Raw genomic sequence first — 7,413 nt, 5'->3', positions numbered from 1 at the left:
TCCTTCCTTCCTTCCTTCCTTCCTTCCTTCCTTCCTTCCTTCCTTCCCCCTTTCTCCTGTATCTATCTACTTGACTTCATCAGCAAGTCCTGGTAGTTCTAATTCCAAACATATGGTGAGTCTGTGCCCTTCTTCCTACCTCTACCGGTACCATCTAGGCCAAGCTGCCATCCCCTCTCGTGGACTACTGGGTTTGCCTCCCAACCAGACTTCGGGAATTTACCATCTCACCTCCTCAAATCCATTCTGCACATATATTTGGAGTGACCTTATGAGAATACACCAGCTGTCCTTCATTTGATTATTCAACTTATGTGGTTGTTTTCTGTTATAAATGGTCACATTTGCAGTTACTGTATTTGTTCTTTTAGGTTTATTTCTGAATCCTAAGTAGAAAATAAACTACCCCAGGGAAAGCAAAAAAAGAAATAAAAATACATACATACATACATACATACATACATACACTGGCTATGTCACTCTCCTGTTTAGGTCCTCGAGTGGTTTCCCATTAAGTACTCGAGTGGTTCCCCAAGATCCAAATTCCTTCCCAGGACCTTCCCAGGACCCACAGGATCCAGACTCTGACTAGTCAGTCCCTGGCCTCGCTTCCTCCACTCACCCTGGCTCACCTCTCCTCTCCGCACTCTGTCTGGCCTTCTTTCTGTTCTTCAGCAGGACAGGCTGGATCATTGCTGCCATAGGGTAGCAATGCTATTCCCCCTACCCCCAACTTCTTTCTTGGGATCTTGAACTGACTGTCCAAGTTATCATCTGTCAGTTCTCCAAACAAATGCATTTCCTAAGAAAAATTTTCCCTAACCACTCTTTTTTTTTTTTTTTTAAGATTTATTTATTTTGGGAGGGGAGGGGCAGAGGGAGAGAGAATCTCAAGCAGACTCCACACTGAGCACGGAGCCCAATGCGGGGCTGTATCTCACAACCCTGAGATCATAACCTGAGCCAAAACCAGGAGTTGTATGCTTAACCAACTGTGTCACTCAGGTGCCCCCCCAACAACCACTCTTCTTCAACTAGTATATGCCCACCCCATCATAGTACCATATATTGCCTTCCTGGTGAGGGGATCAGAACATGCACCTCCAAATATGCTGCTTTGGCATATTGATTATTTTGAGCTGAAGGCAATTGCAACACAGCAGATACAGGAAGGGCTCTCTGCCCTTTCCCCTTTCTAAAAAAGCAGGGCATAAATTTCCTATGAGAAAGATGCCCTGCTGGTACCAGGAAGAACAGAAAAATCTTATCATTGGAAATGGGGAGTTGATGCCAAGATGAGCCTGCACAAACAGATCTTATTAAAGTAATCCTTATCTTCCATTTGTTTCTCTCATATATTTCCTTGTCAATTTCCCACAAGTTACCATCCCTAGAGGCCCAAACTGCTTCCCTTTGTCTAGTTACTCCTTCACAATTTGTCACCTTTTCTTAAAATGACATAAAAGCCCCCAAGTCTGTTTTCCCCTCTTTCCTGTGAAGTCTCCTGTGCCAAGTAAAGATACTAACATCAAATAAAATGTGTATGCTTTTGTCTTGTTTAATCTGTCATTTGTCAGCTGATTTTGCAAGTCCTAGCTACAGAAATAAGAGAGTTAGAGAAAAAGTTTTCCTTCCCTACAGTTGCACTTACCTATCAGAATGTCTATTGCATATCCTTTTACTTACTGTTTTGTTTAATGTCCTCTGCACTACAGTGTAAGCTCAGTGAAGGTAAGAGGAGTATATTTCCTATTCGTCTCTGTATCTACAGGCCCAGCACATAGCTGGTGCTCAATAAATATTTGTTGAACAACTGAATCTGCACAGGGGCGATATAGTTTAAGCCCCAAGGAGAACAATGTATCTGAGAGAATGTCAACAGGAGAGCCTCACTAAGTGACCACCGTTGATAGAATTATTTGTTTCAAGTCCCACAGGCCAAGCTACCACCTTAACTGAGCATTTGTTAAATACAATTGAAGGTAACAGATCTTCTGGTTTCAAGAGAAAGGAAGAAAAGTATGAAGATTTGAAGAAAGGGAAAGTGAACTACCAGGAAAGGGCATTGGGAAGAGCACACAGCAAGAAGTCTACATGTAGAACAGATATCAAATCCTAAACTTTTTAAAAAGCAGTCTTAGCAGAGAATCCTGGGGAGAGAAAATGGGTAGGGGTGTGGGGTTCAGGGAGAGAAAGCAAGACAGACAGAGGCACAGAGAGAACCGGGGGCAGAGAGTCATTAGATCGTAAGCCATATCCTGCTCAGGGCTGGATTCAAATGAACTCTTCCCACCAAATAACATATATACATCTATTAACTGAGGAGAAGAGTAGTCAAAGAGTATTTTAGTATATACAAAGAGAAAGAAAACAAGTGTGAAGTGGAGGCCTTTGCCAAGTTGACAGTGGTAACAGCCTTTTAACAATAGTGGGTTTGCCCAGTGACATCGCACGCGGCCTCTGATAGCCATGATGACCTCTTCAGGTTGCATGTGCTATGTGACCTTTCTCATGAAAAGTCTGCTGTGGTGGGTCTGATGTGCTGCTATTAGAGTAGGAAACTTAGAGTGTGTGCAGTGCAACAGAGATACTCTCCCCCTGAGATCCATAGTTTATTAGCCAAGAAGTACTAATAAAGTGTTAGCGTAGGGAAATGCCAAAGCAGAAAACCAAATGATTTTTTAAAACATAAACTTCTTGGGGCGCCTGGGTGGCTCAGTCGGTTAAGCGTCTGCCTTCGGCTCAGGTCATGATCCCGGGGTCCTGGGATCGAGCCCCGCATCGGGCTCCTTGCTCTGCGGGAAGCCTGCTTCTCCCTCTCCCTCTGCTGTTCCCCCTGCTTGTGTTCCCTCTCTCTCTCTCTGTCAAATAAATAAACAAAATCTTTAAAAAAAAAACAAAACATAAACTTCTTAAAATGGAAGAGGTGTTACACACATACGCTCACACGCACGTTCTTTTATATACCAAGATAGCTTCATGAAGTGGCTTGTAAATGTAGATTGTTTTAAATAATAATAATATGATTTGGGGCCATTTCTAGTTTAAGGTAATATTATGGGAAATGCTTTTTGGGGGATTCTTTTTAAAAATTGGTGTTAAAAAAGAGAATATCATGAGGGAAATTATAAATGTAAAGTAATACAAAAGTAAATTGATGGGAAGTACTCCTCTTGTCAGAGTAGGCCTGTGACAGGAAATGAATTTGAAGAGATTTTTAACTGCATCATCTTTTTGTCTCTAATCCATTTGCACATCACTTGGTGTCACTGATGTCAGTTTATTATCACACTGGTGACCACACAGGAGGGTCAAACAACCTTGGATTCCAATTCTGGCTCTAGCATGCCCTTGCTGGCTGAGTCACTTAATCTCCAAGCCAAGCTTTTGTCACCTATAAAATGGGGCCAGAGGATTGTTGTAACGATAAAATGAGATAAAATAATGTACATAAAACATCTGGTACAAAATAACATGCAGTGCACGGTCCTAGTAATTATTATGAATTACATTAATTCAATAAATATTTATCATGTGTCTTTGGCATGGGAGACATTGTTTTAGGCACTATGGGTGGGCATCAGGGCTGCCTGTAGGATTGTACAGGTTGTGCACAAGACAAATCCACAGGCCACTATTTGCATCATCGTCCAAAGGAACAAAGCACCCTGAAGACAGTGGGATATAACCTGGGAGTCATACTTTGTTACCCTAACAGTGGAAAGTAAAATGGGGAAAGCTTACATTCTAAAGAAAGGAATAACATTTATTATTATGACTTGACACTTTATAAAAACCCTATCATTCTACATAAGTAGTGAACCAATAAGTACTATTCAAGCATTTACCAGACATTCAATGCTATGCTAGGTGGAGTAGGCAATGTAGAGAAGTAAAGGGTTTGCTTTGCCTTATTTCTGTAATTAAGCAACTGAAAATCCAGTTGGAGTCAAAATACACAAAATATATGTCAGTGCTAATCTGCCTGATATAATTAAGTACAGGCAGACCTCATTTCCAGGGCAATGTGCATCATAAAAATGACCTATGTAAGCTAAAGCCATGCAAAGTAATCTTAATAATCAATAAAGAAAATTATGATTATTCCAAGATCTTTAAAAACTTTTGTAGAAAACATTAAAAACTCTCTTAAGGTCAGTTATCAATGTATTGGGAAATGAAAAAAATAGTAAAAACTGACGTTCAGTAAACTAGAATTTAAAACATTAAAAACACTGAGAATGAAAGTATTTTACTTCCTTGTGAAAAAACATCAATAAGGGTTTCAACAGTACTTGCTTTCTTCTCCTTATATAACTTTCTATACATCTTTCTGATGCCTTGGCAAAATTGTCCTATTCCTTCCTAACTCTGGATTAGCTTCCAACACTTTCTCCTTTGCACGTTCAGTGTCATGAAATACCTCCAAGGGTTTATTTAATGTGAAGTATTTTCCTGTAGTCACTTCCTCTGGGACATGGTCATCCTTTTCATCACTGCCTCTTTCCCCACTGATGTCAGTCAGTTGGCTTTGCTGAGTGCCTGGCTGCCCACCTAGAGGGGCTCACACCGCGCTGGCCAGCAATGTCTTCGAGAACTCCATTTACATTACATTCAGATTTTACTTCCAGTGTATCTCCTTTCATTTCTTTGCTGCACTTCCCTCTTGGTTGGTCAATTCACTCCTTTGATTAACTCTTTCTGTAAAATGTCACAGAGGTTTATCCCTGGGAGACAAGAAGACAACGGCACACTTTGCTATCTGTGGGTGAACTGAATAACAGATGCGAGGTGGCCCTACAGACTTTCAAGGAAGTGATTGGTCATGGATCATGATTCACATCTGTTATTTACATAGTGATTTGTATGCTGAAGTGCTAGGAGCAAAGTTTGTACTTTATGCAAATACAGTAAAGATACCATAGAGCATGGTAACTAACATTTGAACTGTGTTATTGGGGCACTTGTGTTACTTAACTACAGTGTAGTAACTAAAATTCATGCGTATCAGAGCCATGCAGAGGACTGCCTATCCTACATTATCTTTGTTACTTTTTAGCATATATATCAATAGAAAATATGTCCTCATGATAGAAAGCTGTCTCCTCTATTATAAGTGAATTGGATTAAACATGGAAGGTTAATAAGAGTAACAAATCAAATGAAGTGTTAAACATTTATCTTAACGTAACATAAATAAAGCTAATAAGTGTCTACTACATCCCGAAGATTAGTATACCTAGTATACAGTAGCATGACGCTAGAGGCCAAAGTCCAATGGCTTCAGGTGTTTTCTGATACTTTAATCCAACTTTTTTTTTATTTTTGCCTTTTTCATTTTCTATTGAAATTCAGATACAGTTAAATGTAATATATTTTATTACAGATAGCAATACAGAATTTGACTTTTATAAAAGTATTTCTCTATTTCCCTTCTCCTTTTTTACTGTTCTATCTATCCTTCTGTGTCTATATTCAGAGAAAGCATCCAGATCTTGTTTTCGACTCTTAATAATGATATCACTATAACTGGTGGAAAATGTGATAATTTTTTTCATGTTCATATTTGTACTGTGTGCATTATTTGATTTTTCATGATGATCATTGATGTACATGTTTAATGTTTACAAAAGTAATAGTGATTTTCCTCAAAATCAAAACAACAAACAAATTTGGAAGCATTTTTAAAATAATTGAAAGAAACCATTTTGATTTTTCCTAAGTGGCCTAACTTTCTCAGAATTTCCTTGAGGAAAGTACAGTTTGGCATTTTGAATAGCAAATTTGGTCCCTGATCTTTTCCTCTACACTCAGCTTGATTCTTCTTTTTAAAAGGAAATGACATTGGCCAAGGGTCTCCCACAAAACAATCAAATGCCTATTCTCTAACCCCCACTCAGTACTCTGCTAAAATAGTTATTCTTCTACTATTGTAGATGTTATCAAATTCTATTTTTGTTGATGAAATTGTAAGCTTCATGAAAGCAGAGACCATGTCTTCATTCTTTGTACAGGCACTAATAAATAATTGTGGCTATGAAAAGTTTTTTAAAATTTTTGTTGAAAGATAAAATTAATGCTTTGCTACATAAAGAGTAAAGAGTTGGTTTAAAAGTCTGCCTGAAATTTGGTTCTGTTTTGTTTTGAGACTCGGCTTTCTTTTTTTTTTTTTTTTTTTAAGATTTTATTTATTTATTTGACAGAGAGAGACAGAGCAAGAGAGGGAATACAAGGGGGGTGGGGAGAGGGAGATGCAGGCTTCCCACTGAGCAGGGAGCCTGATGCGGGGCTCGATCCCAGGACCCTGGGACCATGACCTGAGCCGAAGGCAGATGCTTAACAACTGAGGCACCCAGGAGCCCCAGAGACTCAGAGCTTTCAAGTTCAAGACCATCAACCTTTCTAGACTACATAGAAAAGTTGCAGATTCTAGGAAAACCCTCAGGTTTACATTCAAATATTAAGTGATCATCAATAGTAAGTAAAAATTAAAAGCCTTCCAAGTAAGTCAAGATCTATGTTTCTTTAAATTTTGCTTCAAATAACAACTTTGTTATAGTAAAACATATTAGTATTTATCACATTGATATAGAATAACTTCCTGCTTCTAACAAGTATTTTTTTCTAAACTTGAGCTGACAAAGGGGCTATGTTCTTTTTCCCTTGATTAACAGATCAATTTGAAAAGCAGAACAGAGTAGGAGCACCTGGGCAGCTCAGTCAGATAAGCAGCTGGCTCTTGATTTTGGCGCAGGTCATGATCTAAGGGTCTTGAGATAGAGCCAGGCTCCCCCCACCCCACCTTCCCCCCTCCACCCCTGGGCTCCATGCTCAGTGGGAGTCTGCTTGAGATCCTCTCCCTCTCCCTATGCCCGTCCCCCTGCTCAAGTGCATGTGTGTGTGTGTGTGTGTGCGCGTGCGTGCTCTCTCTCTAACATAAATAAATAAATCTTAACAACAACACCAAAAAAGGCAAAACAGAGCAAACACCTAGTTCCCTTGTGCTTCAGCCTTGCTGTGGATATAATCAGGGTTTAGTTTTTTGACCTGATTCTCTTCTTTACATTACTTTCTAGGAAAGTTCTCTCTGTTCTCCTCAATTTCTATTGATACAAAGAATAGTTCCAAACCTCTCTCCTGCCCTCAACTATCACTTCCAAGGCGTCTCTAATTTTGTATTTCTAATTGCTTATAATATATATCTTATGATCCAGTAAGAGTTACAATCTTGATAAATTTTCTCCTATCTTAGTTATCAAGGCTGCTTCCAAAATGGCCTGCAACTCTAAAACTTAGGAGATCCTCACAACAGTTTTCCTCTCCTGGTTGTTTTGACTTATATCAATTCATTCTATTTCGTGTCCATGATACTCATTTTCCTCCCCTCACTTCCATTATTCCCGACTGAATCCT

Source organism: Mirounga leonina, unplaced genomic scaffold (assembly GCF_011800145.1).
Source record: "Mirounga leonina isolate KUSES-001 unplaced genomic scaffold, KU_Mleo_1.0 Mir_115, whole genome shotgun sequence".
Taxonomy (NCBI): Eukaryota; Metazoa; Chordata; class Mammalia; order Carnivora; family Phocidae; genus Mirounga; species Mirounga leonina.
Note: the sequence above shows the minus strand (reverse complement) of the source record.